General features: G+C 44.3%; 13 non-coding genes across 13 annotated transcripts; all 13 read left to right on the forward strand.

The window, feature by feature from the left end:
- The first annotated feature begins 824 nt into the window (after positions 1-824).
- Positions 825-943, forward strand: LOC125733295 (5S ribosomal RNA). The gene has a single exon (XR_007392644.1). It is a non-coding gene; the product is annotated as a 5S ribosomal RNA (ribosomal RNA).
- A 1,084-nt stretch (positions 944-2,027) lies between these two features.
- LOC125732659 (5S ribosomal RNA) lies at positions 2,028-2,146 on the forward strand. Its single transcript, XR_007392032.1, has one exon. It is a non-coding gene; the product is annotated as a 5S ribosomal RNA (ribosomal RNA).
- A 1,079-nt stretch (positions 2,147-3,225) lies between these two features.
- LOC125732660 (5S ribosomal RNA) lies at positions 3,226-3,344 on the forward strand. The gene has a single exon (XR_007392033.1). It is a non-coding gene; the product is annotated as a 5S ribosomal RNA (ribosomal RNA).
- A 1,081-nt stretch (positions 3,345-4,425) lies between these two features.
- On the forward strand, positions 4,426-4,544 carry LOC125732661 (5S ribosomal RNA). Its single transcript, XR_007392034.1, has one exon. It is a non-coding gene; the product is annotated as a 5S ribosomal RNA (ribosomal RNA).
- Positions 4,545-5,623: 1,079 nt separating this feature from the next.
- On the forward strand, positions 5,624-5,742 carry LOC125732837 (5S ribosomal RNA). The gene has a single exon (XR_007392202.1). It is a non-coding gene; the product is annotated as a 5S ribosomal RNA (ribosomal RNA).
- A 1,081-nt stretch (positions 5,743-6,823) lies between these two features.
- LOC125733488 (5S ribosomal RNA) lies at positions 6,824-6,942 on the forward strand. Its single transcript, XR_007392832.1, has one exon. It is a non-coding gene; the product is annotated as a 5S ribosomal RNA (ribosomal RNA).
- A 1,082-nt stretch (positions 6,943-8,024) lies between these two features.
- LOC125736709 (5S ribosomal RNA) lies at positions 8,025-8,143 on the forward strand. The gene has a single exon (XR_007395983.1). It is a non-coding gene; the product is annotated as a 5S ribosomal RNA (ribosomal RNA).
- Positions 8,144-9,221: 1,078 nt separating this feature from the next.
- Positions 9,222-9,340, forward strand: LOC125735571 (5S ribosomal RNA). Its single transcript, XR_007394865.1, has one exon. It is a non-coding gene; the product is annotated as a 5S ribosomal RNA (ribosomal RNA).
- A 1,084-nt stretch (positions 9,341-10,424) lies between these two features.
- Positions 10,425-10,543, forward strand: LOC125736539 (5S ribosomal RNA). The gene has a single exon (XR_007395817.1). It is a non-coding gene; the product is annotated as a 5S ribosomal RNA (ribosomal RNA).
- A 1,070-nt stretch (positions 10,544-11,613) lies between these two features.
- Positions 11,614-11,732, forward strand: LOC125733421 (5S ribosomal RNA). Its single transcript, XR_007392767.1, has one exon. It is a non-coding gene; the product is annotated as a 5S ribosomal RNA (ribosomal RNA).
- Positions 11,733-12,802: 1,070 nt separating this feature from the next.
- LOC125733422 (5S ribosomal RNA) lies at positions 12,803-12,921 on the forward strand. The gene has a single exon (XR_007392768.1). It is a non-coding gene; the product is annotated as a 5S ribosomal RNA (ribosomal RNA).
- Positions 12,922-13,996: 1,075 nt separating this feature from the next.
- On the forward strand, positions 13,997-14,115 carry LOC125729815 (5S ribosomal RNA). The gene has a single exon (XR_007390223.1). It is a non-coding gene; the product is annotated as a 5S ribosomal RNA (ribosomal RNA).
- A 1,078-nt stretch (positions 14,116-15,193) lies between these two features.
- Positions 15,194-15,312, forward strand: LOC125729826 (5S ribosomal RNA). The gene has a single exon (XR_007390234.1). It is a non-coding gene; the product is annotated as a 5S ribosomal RNA (ribosomal RNA).
- The last annotated feature ends 905 nt before the right edge of the window (positions 15,313-16,217 follow it).

Raw genomic sequence — 16,217 nt, forward strand, 5'->3', positions numbered from 1 at the left:
TATTGTTAATGATAAAGAGACAGCTTTTTACACACAGTTTTAAACAAAGTCCTGATATTATTCCTCTTCAACTGACCGCTTTGTTTTCTATGCAAAAACCACTTCGCCACAGAAGACTCGATATTATTGGCATAGCAAGTTCTGCTCTTCTCCTTTCAAAACTTGCTAAAAGCTGTATTTAAAAGAACAGATTGGCCGGGGTAATTCACACCCTTCAATGCCAGCTTAATGTTTAGGTTAGTGGGAGTCACAGAGGAATTAGGGATGGAAACTTCTTTGCTGGTGGTAGAAGCGGTCTGGTGAATTTTTAGAGAGAAGAGGCCGTCGATGTTTGAATGTAGAAAATTGTTCTGGCTGCAGCCTGCAGTATGGACTTGTTGGTGTGTGTAGCTCCCAGTGTTCTGACAGCGCGACGTTTTGGGGAAGCATGTGACTCAGCAGCTTCCAGTGGGCTTCGTGCGGCGGAGATTTTGTGGCTGTTAGCGGAGTTGATAACAGAGGGTCGTTAAGAGAAGCCTGCATGTAGTAGGCAAAGGAGTAATGTTTGCCGGCGGGGGACGTGCGGCGATTAACCTGTGCGGTAGTGAAAAGGAGTTAAAAAGAAGGAAGTGTGCGGATGCGGAAAGAATGGAATAATTGTGGTATGCTGCTGGCTGAGTAGTTTGGTGAATGTTTGGTGTGGGTCCGGCGCTGCCGATTGGATGGTGGGGCTGCAGTGTGAGTCAGATAAAAAAAAAAAAAAGAACATTAGTAGGATCCAATGGGACCAACTGGCATGTATAGAGGCGTGTAATGCAAAAGGGCTGTTTTTGGTAGCATCTCTCGCTTACGGCCATACCACCCTGAACACGCCCGATCTCGTCTGATCTCGGAAGCTAAGTAGGGTAGGGTCTGGTTAGTACTTGGATGGGAGACCACCTGGGAATACCAGGTGCTGTAAGCTTTTCTCACTTTTACTTTATACAGGGGGCGCTCCACTTCACGATTAATTTAAATCTATCACTCCCCTTCCATTTTTTCTATTTTATATATATATATATTTTTTTTTTCTCTCATTCATAAAGGCAGCTTTTAGAAACCGTTTTACTCTAAATACTTCCTGGTAATTCTAGCTGCTGTAAGCTGTTCGTGCCTTTATTCCACCAGGGCGCGATCTTCTCACAAACTTGAAGACTGTCACTCCCCATTCACATTTTACAACTTATTGTTAATGATAAAGAGACAGCTTTTTACACACAGTTTTAAACAAAGTACTGATATTATTCCTCTTCAACTGACCGCTTTGTTTTCTATGCAAAAACCACTTCGCCACAGAAGACTCGATATTATTGGCATAACAAGTTCTGCTCTTCTCCTTTCAAAACTTGCTAAAAGCTGTATTTAAAAGAACAGATTGGCCGGGGTAATTCACACCCTTCAATGCCAGCTTAATGTTTAGGTTAGTGGGAATCACAGAGGAATTAGGGATGGAAACTTCTTTGCTGGTGGTAGAAGCGGTCTGGTGAATTTTTAGAGAGAAGAGGCCGTCGATGTTTGAATGTAGAAAATTGTTCTGGCTGCAGCCTGCAGTATGGACTTGTTGGTGTGTGTAGCTCCCAGTGTTCTGACAGCACGACGTTTTGGGGAAGCATGTGATTCAGCAGCTACCAGTGGGCTTCGTGCGGCGGAGATTTTGTGGCTGTTAGCGGAGTTGATAACAGAGGGTCGTTAAGAGAAGCCTGCATGCAGTAGGCAAAGGAGTAATGTTTGCCGACGGGGGACGTGCGGCGATTAACCTGTGCGGTAGTGAAAAGGAGTTAAAAATAAGGAAGTGTGCGGATGCGGAAAGAATGGAATAATTGTGGTAGGCTGCCGGCTGAGTAGTTTGGTGAATGTTTGGTGTGGGTCCGGCGCTGCCGATTGGATGGTGGTGCTGCAGTGTGATTCAGATAAAAAAAAAAAAAAAAACCAGGAGTAGGATCCAATGGGACTAACTGGCATGTATAGACGCGTGTAATGCAAAAGGGCTGTTTTTGGTCGCGTCTCTCGCTTATGGCCATACCACCCTGAACACGCCCGATCTCATCCGATCTCGGAAGCCAAGCAGGGTAGGGTCTGGTTAGTACTTGGATGGGAGACCTCCTGGGAATACCAGGTGCTGTAAGCTTTTCTCACTTTTACTTTAAACGGGGGGCGCTCCACTTAACGATTAATTTAAATCTATCACTCCCCTTCCATTTTACTATTTTATATATATATATATTTTTTCTCTCATTCATAAAGGCAGCTTTTAGAAACCGTTTTACTCTAAATACTTCCTGGTAATTCTAGGTGCTGTAAGCTGTTCGTGCCTTTATTCCACCAGGGCGCGATCTTCTCACAAACTTGAAGACTGTCACTCCCCATTCACGTTTTACAACTTATTGTTAATGATAAAGAGACAGCTTTTTACACACAGTTTTAAACAAAGTACTGATATTATTCCTCTTCAACTGACCGCTTTGTTTTCTATGCAAAAACCACTTCGCCACAGAAGACTCGATATTATTGGCATAGCAAGTTCTGCTCTTCTCCTTTCAAAACTTGCTAAAAGCTGTATTTAAAAGAACAGATTGGCCGGGGTAATTCACACCCTTCAATGCCAGCTTAATGTTTAGGTTAGTGGGAATCACAGAGGAATTAGGGATGGAAACTTCTTTGCTGGTGGTAGAAGCGGTCTGGTGAATTTTTAGAGAGAAGAGGCCGTCGATGTTTGAATGTAGAAAATTGTTCTGGCTGCAGCCTGCAGTATGGACTTGTTGGTGTGTGTAGCTCCCAGTGTTCTGACAGCGCGACGTTTTGGGGAAGCATGTGATTCAGCAGCTACCAGTGGGCTTCGTGCGGCGGAGATTTTGTGGCTGTTAGCGGAGTTGATAACAGAGGGTCGTTAAGAGAAGCCTGCATGCAGTAGGCAAAGGAGTAATGTTTGCCGGCGGGGGACGTGCGGCGATTAACCTGTGCGGTAGTGAAAAGAAGTTAAAAAGAAGGAAGTGTGCGGATGCGGAAAGAATGGAATAATTGTGGTAGGCTGCCGGCTGAGTAGTTTGGTGAATGTTTGGTGTGGGTCCGGCGCTGCCGATTGGATGGTGGTGCTGCAGTGTGAGTCAGATTAAAAATAAAAAAAAAACCAGGAGTAGGATCCAATGGGACTAACTGGCATGTATAGACGCGTGTAATGCAAAAGGTCTGTTTTTGGTCGCGTCTCTCGCTTATGGCCATACCACCCTGAACACGCCCGATCTCATCCGATCTCGGAAGCCAAGCAGGGTAGGGTCTGGTTAGTACTTGGATGGGAGACCTCCTGGGAATACCAGGTGCTGTAAGCTTTTCTCACTTTTACTTTATACAGGGGGCGCTCCACTTCAGGATTAATTTAAATCTATCACTCCCCTTCCATTTTACTATTTTATATATATATATATTTTTTTTTCTCTCATTCATAAAGGCAGCTTTTACACACCGTTTTACTCTAAATACTTCCTGGTAATTCAAGGTGCTCTAAGCTGTTCGTGCCTTTATTCCACCAGGGCGCGATCTTCTCACAAACTTGAAGACTGTCACTCCCCATTCACGTTTTACAACTTATTGTTAATGATAAAGAGACAGCTTTTTACACACAGTTTTAAACAAAGTACTGATATTATTCCTCTTCAACTGACCGCTTTGTTTTCTATGCAAAAACCACTTCGCCACAGAAGACTCGATATTATTGGCATAGCAAGTTCTGCTCTTCTCCTTTCAAAACTTGCTAAAAGCTGTATTTAAAAGAACAGATTGGCCGGGGTAATTCACACCCTTCAATGCCAGCTTAATGTTTAGGTTAGTGGGAGTCACAGAGGAATTAGGGATGGAAACTTCTTTGCTGGTGGTAGAAGCGGTCTGGTGAATTTTTAGAGAGAAGAGGCCGTCGATGTTTGAATGTAGAAAATTGTTCTGGCTGCAGCCTGCAGTATGGACTTGTTGGTGTGTGTAGCTCCCAGTGTTCTGACAGCGCGACGTTTTGGGGAAGCATGTGATTCAGCAGCTACCAGTGGGCTTCGTGCGGCGGAGATTTTGTGGCTGTTAGCGGAGTTGATAACAGAGGGTCGTTAAGAGAAGCCTGCATGCAGTAGGCAAAGGAGTAATGTTTGCCGGCGGGGGACGTGCGGCGATTAACCTGTGCGGTAGTGAAAAGGAGTGAAAAAGAAGGAAGTGTGCGGATGCGGAAAGAATGGAATAATTGTGGTAGGCTGCTGGCTGAGTAGTTTGGTGAATGTTTGGTGTGGGTCCGGCGCTGCCGATTGGATGGTGGGGCTGCAGTGTGAGTCAGATAAAAAAAAAAAAAAGAACATTAGTAGGATCCAATGGGACTAACTGGCATGTATAGACGCGTGTAATGCAAAAGGGCTGTTTTTGGTCGCATCTCTCGCTTATGGCCATACCACCCTGAACACGCCCGATCTCATCCGATCTCGGAAGCCAAGCAGGGTAGGGTCTGGTTAGTACTTGGATGGGAGACCTCCTGGGAATACCAGGTGCTGTAAGCTTATCTCACTTTTACTTTATACAGGGGGCGCTCCACTTCACGATTAATTTAAATCTATCACTCCCCTTCCATTTTACTATTTTATATATATATTTTTTTTTTCTCTCATTCATAAAGGCAGCTTTTAGAAACCGTTTTACTCTAAATACTTCCTGGTAATTCTAGGTGCTGTAAGCTGTTCGTGCCTTTATTCCACCAGGGCGCGATCTTCTCACAAACTTGAAGACTGTCACTCCCCATTCACGTTTTACAACTTATTGTTAATGATAAAGAGACAGCTTTTTACACACAGTTTTAAACAAAGTACTGATATTATTCCTCTTCAACTGACCGCTTTGTTTTCTATGCAAAAACCACTTCGCCACAGAAGACTCGATATTATTGGCATAGCAAGTTCTGCTCTTCTCCTTTCAAAACTTGCTAAAAGCTGTATTTAAAAGAACAGATTGGCCGGGGTAATTCACACCCTTCAATGCCAGCTTAATGTTTAGGTTAGTGGGAATCACAGAGGAATTAGGGATGGAAACTTCTTTGCTGGTGGTAGAAGCGGTCTGGTGAATTTTTAGAGAGAAGAGGCCGTCGATGTTTGAATGTAGAAAATTGTTCTGGCTGCAGCCTGCAGTATGGACTTGTTGGTGTGTGTAGCTCCCAGTGTTCTGACAGCGCGACGTTTTGGGGAAGCATGTGATTCAGCAGCTACCAGTGGGCTTCGTGCGGCGGAGATTTTGTGGCTGTTAGCGGAGTTGATAACAGAGGGTCGTTAAGAGAAGCCTGCATGCAGTAGGCAAAGGAGTAATGTTTGCCGGCGGGGGACGTGCGGCGATTAACCTGTGCGGTAGTGAAAAGAAGTTAAAAAGAAGGAAGTGTGCGGATGCGGAAAGAATGGAATAATTGTGGTAGGCTGCCGGCTGAGTAGTTTGGTGAATGTTTGGTGTGGGTCCGGCGCTGCCGATTGGATGGTGGTGCTGCAGTGTGAGTCAGATTAAAAATAAAAAAAAAACCAGGAGTAGGATCCAATGGGACTAACTGGCATGTATAGACGCGTGTAATGCAAAAGGGCTGTTTTTGGTCGCGTCTCTTGCTTATGGCCATACCACCCTGAACACGCTCGATCCCATCCGATCTCGGAAGCCAAGCAGGGTAGGGTCTGGTTAGTACTTGGATGGGAGACCTCCTGGGAATACCAGGTGCTGTAAGCTTTTCTCACTTTTACTTTATACAGGGGGCGCTCCACTTCACGATTAATTTAAATCTATCACTCCCCTTCCATTTTACTATTTTATATATATATATATATATTTTTCTCTCTTTCATAAAGGCAGCTTTTACACACCGTTTTACTCTAAATACTTCCTGGTAATTCAAGGTGCTCTAAGCTGTTCGTGCCTTTATTCCACCAGGGCGCGATCTTCTCACAAACTTGAAGACTGTCACTCCCCATTCACGTTTTACAACTTATTGTTAATGATAAAGAGACAGCTTTTTACACACAGTTTTAAACAAAGTACTGATATTATTCCTCTTCAACTGACCGCTTTGTTTTCTATGCAAAAACCACTTCGCCACAGAAGACTCGATATTATTGGCATAGCAAGTTCTGCTCATCTCCTTTCAAAACTTGCTAAAAGCTGTATTTAAAAGAACAGATTGGCCGGGGTAATTCACACCCTTCAATGCCAGCTTAATGTTTAGGTTAGTGGGAGTCACAGAGGAATTAGGGATGGAAACTTCTTTGCTGGTGGTAGAAGCGGTCTGGTGAATTTTTAGAGAGAAGAGGCCGTCGATGTTTGAATGTAGAAAATTGTTCTGGCTGCAGCCTGCAGTATGGACTTGTTGGTGTGTGTAGCTCCCAGTGTTCTGACAGCGCGACGTTTTGGGGAAGCATGTGATTCAGCAGCTACCAGTGGGCTTCGTGCGGCGGAGATTTTGTGGCTGTTAGCGGAGTTGATAACAGAGGGTCGTTAAGAGAAGCCTGCATGCAGTAGGCAAAGGAGTAATGTTTGCCGGCGGGGGACGTGCGGCGATTAACCTGTGCGGTAGTGAAAAGGAGTTAAAAAGAAGGAAGTGTGTGGATGCGGAAAGAATGGAATAATTGTGGTAGGCTGCTGGCTGAGTAGTTTGGTGAATGTTTGGTGTGGGTCCGGCGCTGCCGATTGGATGGTGGGGCTGCAGTGTGAGTCAGATAAAAAAAAAAAAAAGAACATTAGTAGGATCCAATGGGACTAACTGGCATGTATAGACGCGTGTAATGCAAAAGGGCTGTTTTTGGTCGCATCTCTCGCTTATGGCTATACCACCCTGAACACGCCCGATCTCATCCGATCTCGGAAGCCAAGCAGGGTAGGGTCTGGTTAGTACTTGGATGGGAGACCTCCTGGGAATACCAGGTGCTGTAAGCTTATCTCACTTTTACTTTATACAGGGGGCGCTCCACTTCACGATTAATTTAAATCTATCACTCCCCTTCCATTTTACTATTTTATATATATATTTTTTTTTTTTCTCTCATTCATAAAGGCAGCTTTTACACACGTTTTACTCTAAATACTACCTGGTAATTCTAGGTGCTGTAAGCTGTTCGTGCCTTTATTCCACCAGGGCGCGATCTTCTCACAAACTTGAAGACTGTCACTCCCCATTCACGTTTTACAACTTATTGTTAATGATAAAGAGACAGCTTTTTACACACAGTTTTAAACAAGGTACTGATATAATTCCTCTTCAACTCACCGCTTTGTTTTCTATGCAAAAACCACTTCGCCACAGAAGACTCGATATTATTGGCAAAGCAAGGTCTGCTCTTCTCCTCCCTTCAAAACTTGCTAAAAGCTTTATTTAAAAGAGCAGGTTGGCCGGGGTAATTCACACCCTTCAATGCCAGATTAATGTTTAGGTTAGTGGGAATCACAGAGGTATTAGGGATGGAAACTTCTTTGCTGGTGGTAGAAGCGGTCTGGTGAATTTTTAGAGAGAAGAGGCCGTCGATGTTTCAATGTAGAAAATTGTTCTGGATGCAGCCTGCAGTATGGACTTGTTGGTGTGTGTAGCTCCCAGTGTTCTGACAGCGCGACGTTTTGGGGAAGCATGTGATTCAACAGCTACCAGTGGGCTTCGTGCGGCAGAGATTTTGTGGCTGTTAGCGGAGTTGATAACACAGGGTTGTTAAGAGAAGCCTGCATGAGGTAGGCAAAGGAGTAATGTTTGCCGGCGGGGGACGTGCGGCGATTAACCTGTGCGGTAGTGAAAAGGAGTTAAAGAGAAGGAAGTGTGCGGATGCGGAAAGAATGGAATAATTGTGGTAGGCTGCCGGCTGAGTAGTTTGGTGAATGTTTGGTGTGGTTCCGGCACTGCCGATTGGATGGTGGGGCTGCAGTGTGAGTCAGATAAAAAAAAAAAAAAAAACAGGAGTAGGATCCAATGGGACTAACTGGCATGTATAGACGCGTGTAATGCAAAAGGGCTATTTTTGGTAGCGTCTCTCACTTACGGCCATACCACCCTGAACGCGCCCGATCTCGTCTGATCTTGGAAGCTAAGCAGGGTAGGGTCTGGTTAGTACTTGGATGGGAGACCACCTGGGACTACCAGGTGCTGTAAGCTTTTCTCACTTTTACTTTATACAGGGGGCGCTCCACTTCACGATTAATTTAAATCTATCACTCCCCTTCCATTTTACTATTTTATATATATATTTTTATTTTCTCTCTTTCATAAAGGCAGCTTTTACACACCGTTTTACTCTAAATACTGCCTGCTAATTCTAGGTGCTGTAAGCTGTTCGTGCCTTTATTCCACCAGGGCGCGATCTTCTCACAAACTTGAAGACTGTCACTCCCCATTCACGTTTTACAACTTATTGTTAATAATAAAGAGATAGCTTTTTACACACAGTTTTAAACAAAGTACGAATATAATTCCTCTTCAACTCACCGCTTTGTTTTCTATGCAAAAACCACTTCGCCACAGAATATTCGATATTATTGGCATATTATCTGCTCTTCTCCTCTTTTCAAAACTTGCTAAAAGCTGTATTTAAAAGAGCAGGTTGGCCGGGGTAATTTACACACTTCAATGCCAGCTTAATGTTTAGGTTAGTGGGAATCACAGAAGAATTAGGGATGGAAACTTCTTTGCTGGTGGTAGAAGCGGTCTGGTGAATTTTTAGAGAGAAGAGGCTGTCGATGTTTGAATGTAGAAAATTGTTCTGGCTGCAGCCTGCAGTATGGACTTGTTGGTGTGTGTAGCTCCCAGTGCTCTGACAGCGCGACGTTTTGGAGAAGCATGTGATTCAACAGCTACCAGTGGGCTTCGTGCGGCAGAGATTTTGTGGCTGTTAGCGGAGTTGATAACAGAGGGTTGTTAAGAGAATCCTGCAAGAGGTAGGCAAAGGAGTAATGTTTGCCGGCGGGGGACGTGCAGCGATTAACCTGTGAGGTAGTGAAATGGAGTTAAAGAGAAGGAAGTGTGCGGATGCGGAAAGAATGGAATAATTGTGGTAGGCTGCTGGCTGAGTAGTTTGGTGAATGTTTGGTGTGGGTCCGGCGCTGCCGATTGGATGGTGGGGCTGCAGTGTGAGTCAGATAAAAAAAAAAAAAAGAACATTAGTAGGATCCAATGGGACTAACTGGCATGTATAGACGCGTGTAATGCAAAAGGGCTGTTTTTGGTCGCATCTCTCGCTTATGGCCATACCACCCTGAACACGCCCGATCTCATCCGATCTCGGAAGCCAAGCAGGGTAGGGTCTCGTTAGTACTTGGATGGGAGACCTCCTGGGAATACCAGGTGCTGTAAGCTTATCTCACTTTTACTTTATACAGGGGGCGCTCCACTTCACGATTAATTTAAATCTATCACTCCCCTTCCATTTTACTATTTTATATATATATATTTTTTTTTTTCTCTCATTCATAAAGGCAGCTTTTACACACGTTTTACTCTAAATACTGCCTGGTAATTCTAGGTGCTGTAAGCTGTTCGTGCCTTTATTCCACCAGGGCGCGATCTTCTCACAAACTTGAAGACTGTCACTCCCCATTCACGTTTTACAACTTATTGTTAATGATAAAGAGACAGCTTTTTACACACAGTTTTAAACAAAGTACTGATATAATTCCTCTTCAACTCACCGCTTTGTTTTCTATGCAAAAACCACTTCGCCACAGAAGACTCGATATTATTGGCAAAGCAAGGTCTGCTCTTCTCCTCCCTTCAAAACTTGCTAAAAGCTTTATTTAAAAGAGCAGGTTGGCCGGGGTAATTCACACCCTTCAATGCCAGATTAATGTTTAGGTTAGTGGGAATCACAGAGGTATTAGGGATGGAAACTTCTTTGCTGGTGGTAGAAGCGGTCTGGTGAATTTTTAGAGAGAAGAGGCCGTCGATGTTTCAATGTAGAAAATTGTTCTGGATGCAGCCTGCAGTATGGACTTGTTGGTGTGTGTAGCTCCCAGTGTTCTGACAGCGCAACGTTTTGGGGAAGCATGTGATTCAACAGCTACCAGTGGGCTTCGTGCGGCAGAGATTTTGTGGCTGTTAGCGGAGTTGATAACACAGGGTTGTTAAGAGAAGCCTGCATGAGGTAGGCAAAGGAGTAATGTTTGCCGGCGGGGGACGTGCGGCGATTAACCTGTGCGGTAGTGAAAAGGAGTTAAAGAGAAGGAAGTGTGCGGATGCGGAAAGAATGGAATAATTGTGGTAGGCTGCCGGCTGAGTAGTTTGGTGAATGTTTGGTGTGGTTCCGGCACTGCCGATTGGATGGTGGGGCTGCAGTGTGAGTCAGATAAAAAAAAAAAAAAAAAACAGGAGTAGGATCCAATGGGACTAACTGGCATGTATAGACGCGTGTAATGCAAAAGGGCTATTTTTGGTAGCGTCTCTCGCTTATGGCCATACCACCCTGAACGCGCCCGATCTCGTCTGATCTTGGAAGCTAAGCAGGCTAGGGTCTGGTTAGTACTTGAATGGGAGACCGCCTGGGAATACCAGGTGCTGTAAGCTTTTCTCACTTTTACTTTATACAGGGGGCGCTCCACTTCACGATTAATTTAAATGTATCACTCCCCTTCCATTTTACTATTTTATATATTTCTTTTTTCTCTCATTCATAAAGGCAGCTTTTACACACCGTTTTACTCTAAATACTGCCTGGTAATTATAGCTGCTGTAAGCTGTTCGTGCCTTTATTCCACCAGGGCGCGATCTTCTCACAAACTTGAAGACTGTCACTCCCCATTCACGTTTTACAACTTATTGTTAATAATAAAGAGACAGCTTTTTACTCACAGTTTTAAACAAAGTACTAATATAATTCCTCTTCAACTCACCGCTTTGTTTTCTATGCAAAAACCACTTCGCCACAGAATATTCGATATTATTGGCATATTATCTGCTCTTCTCCTCCTTTCAAAACTTGCTAAAAGCTGTATTTAAAAGAGCAGGTTGGCCGGGGTAATTTACACCCTTCAATGCCAGCTTAATGTTTAGGTTAGTGGGAATCACAGAAGAATTAGGGATGGAAACTTCTTTGCTGGTGGTAGAAGCGGTCTGGTGAATTTTTAGAGAGAAGAGGCTGTCGATGTTTGAATGTAGAAAATTGTTCTGGCTGCAGCCTGCAGTATGGACTTGTTGGTGTGTGTAGCTCCCAGTGCTCTGACAGCGCGACGTTTTGGAGAAGCATGTGATTCAACAGCTACCAGTGGACTTCGTGCGGCAGAGATTTTGTGGCTGTTAGCGGAGTTGATAACAGAGGGTTGTTAAGAGAATCCTGCAAGAGGTAGGCAAAGGAGTAATGTTTGCCGGCGGGGGACGTGCAGCGATTAACCTGTGAGGTAGTGAAAAGGAGTTAAAGAGAAGGAAGTGTGCGGATGCGGAAAGAATGGAATAATTGTGGTAGGCTGCCGGATGAGCAGTTTGGTGAATGTTTGGTGTGGGTCCGGTGCTGCCGATTGGATGGTGGTGCTGCAGTGTGAGTCAGAAAAAAAAAAAAAAACAGGAGTAGGATCCAATGGGACTAACTGGTATGTATAGACGCGTGTAATGTAAAAGGGCTATTTTTGGCAGCGTCTCTCGCTTACGCCCATACCACCCTGAACGCGCCCGATCTCATCTGATCTCGGAAGCTAAGCAGGGTAGGGTCTGGTTAGTACTTGGATGGGAGACCACCTGGGAATACCAGGTGCTGTAAGCTTTTCTCACTTTTACTTTATACAGGGGGCGCTCCACTTCACGATTAATTTAAATGTATCACTCCCCTTCCATTTTACTATTTTATATATTTCTTTTTTCTCTCATTCATAAAGGCAGCTTTTACACACCGTTTTGCTCTAAATACTGCCTGGTAATTATAGCTGCTGTAAGCTGTTCGTGCCTTTATTCCACCAGGGCGCGATCTTCTCACAAACTTGAAGACTGTCACTCCCCATTCACGTTTTACAACTTATTGTTAATAATAAAGAGACAGCTTTTTACACACAGTTTTAAACAAAGTACTAATATAATTCCTCTTCAACTCACCGCTTTGTTTTCTATGCAAAAACCACTTCACCACAGAATATTCGATATTATTGGCATATTATCTGCTCTTCTCCTCCTTTCAAAACTTGCTAAAAGCTGTATTTAAAAGAACAGGTTGGCCGGGGTAATTTACACCCTTCAATGCCAGCTTAATGTTTAGGTTAGTGGGAATCACAGAAGAATTAGGGATGGAAACTTCTTTGCTGGTGGTAGAAGCGGTCTGGTGAATTTTTAGAGAGAAGAGGCTGTCGATGTTTGAATGTAGAAAATTGTTCTGGCTGCAGCCTGCAGTATGGACTTGTTGGTGTGTGTAGCTCCCAGTGCTCTGACAGCGCGACGTTTTGGAGAAGCATGTGATTCAACAGCTACCAGTGGGCTTCGTGCGGCAGAGATTTTGTGGCTGTTAGCGGAGTTGATAACAGAGGGTTGTTAAGAGAATCCTGCAAGATGTAGGCAAAGGAGTAATGTTTGCCGGCGGGGGACGTGCAGCGATTAACCTGTAAGGTAGTGAAAAGGAGTTAAAGAGAAGGAAGTGTGCGGATGCGGAAAGAATGGAATAATTGTGGTAGGCTGCCGGATGAGCAGTTTGGTGAATGTTTGGTGTGGGTCCGGTGCTGCCGATTGGATGGTGGTGCTGCAGTGTGAGTCAGAAAAAAAAAAAAAAACAGGAGTAGGATCCAATGGGACTAACTGGTATGTATAGACGCATGTAATGTAAAAGGGCTATTTTTGGCAGCGTCTCTCGCTTACGCCCATACCACCCTGAACGCGCCCGATCTCATCTGATCTCGGAAGCTAAGCAGGGTAGGGTCTGGTTAGTACTTGGATGGGAGACCACCTGGGAATACCAGGTGCTGTAAGCTTTTCTCACTTTTACTTTATACAGGGGGCGCTCCACTTCACGATTAATTTAAATGTATCACTCCCCTTCCATTTTACTATTTTATATATTTCTTTTTTCTCTCATTCATAAAGGCAGCTTTTACACACCGTTTTGCTCTAAATACTGCCTGGTAATTATAGCTGCTGTAAGCTGTTCGTGCCTTTATTCCACCAGGGCGCGATCTTCTCACAAACTTGAAGACTGTCACTCCCCATTCACGTTTTACAACTTATTGTTAATAATAAAGAGACAGCTTTTTACACACAGTTTTAAACAAAGTACTAATATAATTCCTCTTCAACTCACCGCTTTGTTTTCTATGCAAAAACGACTTCACCACAGAAGACTCGTTATTATTGGCATAGCAAGGTCTTCGCTTCTCCTCCTTTCAAAACTTGCTAAAAGCTGTATTTAAAAGAGCAGGTTGGCCGGGGTAATTCACACCCTTCAATGCCAGCTTAATGTTTAGGTTAGTGGGAATCACAGAGGAATTAGGGATGGAAACTTCTTTGCTGGTGGTAGAAGCGGTCTGGTGAATTTTTAGAGAGAAGAGGCCGTCAATGTTTGAATGTAGAAAATTGTTCTGGCTGCAGCCTGCAGTATGGACTTGTTGGTGTGTGTAGCTCCCAGTGTTCTGACAGCGCGACGTTTTGGGGAAGCATGTGATTCAGCAGCTACCAGTGGGCTTCGTGCGGCGGAGATTTTGTGGCTGTTAGCGGAGTTGATAACAGAAGGTCATTAAGAGAAGCCTGCATGCGGTAGGCAAAGGAGTAATGTTTGCCGGCGGGGGGCGTGCGGCGATTAACCTGTGCGGTAGTGAAAAGGACTTAAAGAGAAGGAAGTGTGCGGATGCGGAAAGAATGGAATAATTGTGGTAGGCTGCCGGCTGAGTAGTTTGGTGAATGTTTGGTGTGGGTCCGGTGCTGCCGATTGGATGGTGGTGCTGCAGTGTGAGTCAGATAAAAAAAAAAAAAACCAGGAGTAGGATCCAATGGGAATAACTGGCATGTATAGACGCGTGTAATGCAAAAGGGCTATTTTTGGTAGCATCTCTCGCTTACGGCCATACCTCCCTGAATGCGCCCGATCGCGTCTTATCTCGGAAGCTAAGCAGGCTAGGGTCTGGTTAGTACTTGGATGGGAGACCACCTGGGAATACCAGGTGCTGTAAGCTTTTCTCACTTTTACTTTATACAGGGGGCACTCCACTTCACGATTAATTTAAATCTATCACTCCCCTTCCGTTTTACTATTTTATATATATATATTTTTTCTTTCATTCATAAAGGCAGCTTTTACACACCGTTTTACTCTAAATACTGCCTGGTATTTCTAGGTGCTGTAAGCTGTTCGTGCCTTTATTCCACCAGGGCGCAATCTTCTCACAAACTTGAAGACTGTCACTCCCCATTCACGTTTTACAACTTATTGTTAATAATAAAGAGACAGCTTTTTACACACAGTTTTAAACAAAGTACTAATATAATTCCTCTTCAACTCACCGCTTTGTTTTCTATGCAAAAACGACTTCACCACAGAAGACTCGTTATTATTGGCATAGCAAGGTCTTCGCTTCTCCTCCTTTCAAAACTTGCTAAAAGCTGTATTTAAAAGAGCAGGTTGGCCGGGGTAATTCACACCCTTCAATGCCAGCTTAATGTTTAGGTTAGTGGGAATCACAGAGGAATTAGGGATGGAAACTTCTTTGCTGGTGGTAGAAGCGGTCTGGTGAATTTTTAGAGAGAAGAGGCCGTCAATGTTTGAATGTAGAAAATTGTTCTAGCTGCAGCCTGCAGTATGGACTTGTTGGTGTGTGTAGCTCCCAGTGTTCTGACAGCGCGACGTTTTGGGGAAGCATGTGATTCAGCAGCTACCAGTGGGCTTCGTGCGGCGGAGATTTTGTGGCTGTTAGCGGAGTTGATAACAGAAGGTCATTAAGAGAAGCCTGCATGCGGTAGGCAAAGGAGTAATGTTTGCCGGCGGGGGACGTGCGGCGATTAACCTGTGCGGTAGTGAAAAGGAGTTAAAGAGAAGGAAGTGTGCGGATGCGGAAAGAATGGAATAATTGTGGTAGGCTGCCGGCTGAGTAGTTTGGTGAATGTTTGGTGTGGGTCCGGTGCTGCCGATTGGATGGTGGTGCTGCAGTGTGAGTCAGATAAAAAAAAAAAAAAACCAGGAGTAGGATCCAATGGGAATAACTGGCATGTATAGACGCGTGTAATGCAAAAGGGCTATTTTTGGTAGCATCTCTCGCTTACGGCCATACCTCCCTGAATGCGCCCGATCGCGTCTTATCTCGGAAGCTAAGCAGGCTAGGGTCTGGTTAGTACTTGGATGGGAGACCACCTGGGAATACCAGGTGCTGTAAGCTTTTCTCACTTTTACTTTATACAGGGGGCGCTCCACTTCACGATTAATTTAAATCTATCACTCCCCTTCCATTTTACTATTTTATATATATATATATTTTTTTTTTCTCTCATTCATAAAGGCAGCTTTTAGAAACCGTTTTACTCTAAATACTTCCTGGTAATTCTAGGTGCTGTAAGCTGTTCGTGCCTTTATTCCACCAGGGCGCGATCTTCTCACAAACTTGAAGACTGTCACTCCCCATTCACGTTTTACAACTTATTGTTAATGATAAAGAGACAGCTTTTTACACACAGTTTTAAACAAAGTACTGATATTATTCCTCTTCAACTGACCGCTTTGTTTTCTATGCAAAAACCACTTCGCCACAGAAGACTCGATATTATTGGCATAGCAAGTTCTGCTCTTCTCCTTTCAAAACTTGCTAAAAGCTGTATTTAAAAGAACAGATTGGCCGGGGTAATTCACACCCTTCAATGCCAGCTTAATGTTTAGGTTAGTGGGAATCACAGAGGAATTAGGGATGGAAACTTCTTTGCTGGTGGTAGAAGCGGTCTGGTGAATTTTTAGAGAGAAGAGGCCGTCGATGTTTGAATGTAGAAAATTGATCTGGCTGCAGCCTGCAGTATGGACTTGTTGGTGTGTGTAGCTCCCAGTGTTCTGACAGCGCGACGTTTTGGGGAAGCATGTGATTCAGCAGCTACCAGTGGGCTTCGTGCGGCGGAGATTTTGTGGCTGTTAGCGGAGTTGATAACAGAGGGTCGTTAAGAGAAGCCTACATGCAGTAGGCAAAGGAGTAATGTTTGCCGGCGGGGGACGTGCGGCGATTAACCTGTGCGGTAGTGAAAAGGAGTTAAAAAGAAGGAAGTGTGCGGATGCGGAAAGAATGGAATAATTGTGGTAGGC

This window comes from Brienomyrus brachyistius, chromosome 2, assembly GCF_023856365.1.
Source record: "Brienomyrus brachyistius isolate T26 chromosome 2, BBRACH_0.4, whole genome shotgun sequence".
NCBI lineage: Eukaryota > Metazoa > Chordata > Actinopteri > Osteoglossiformes > Mormyridae > Brienomyrus > Brienomyrus brachyistius.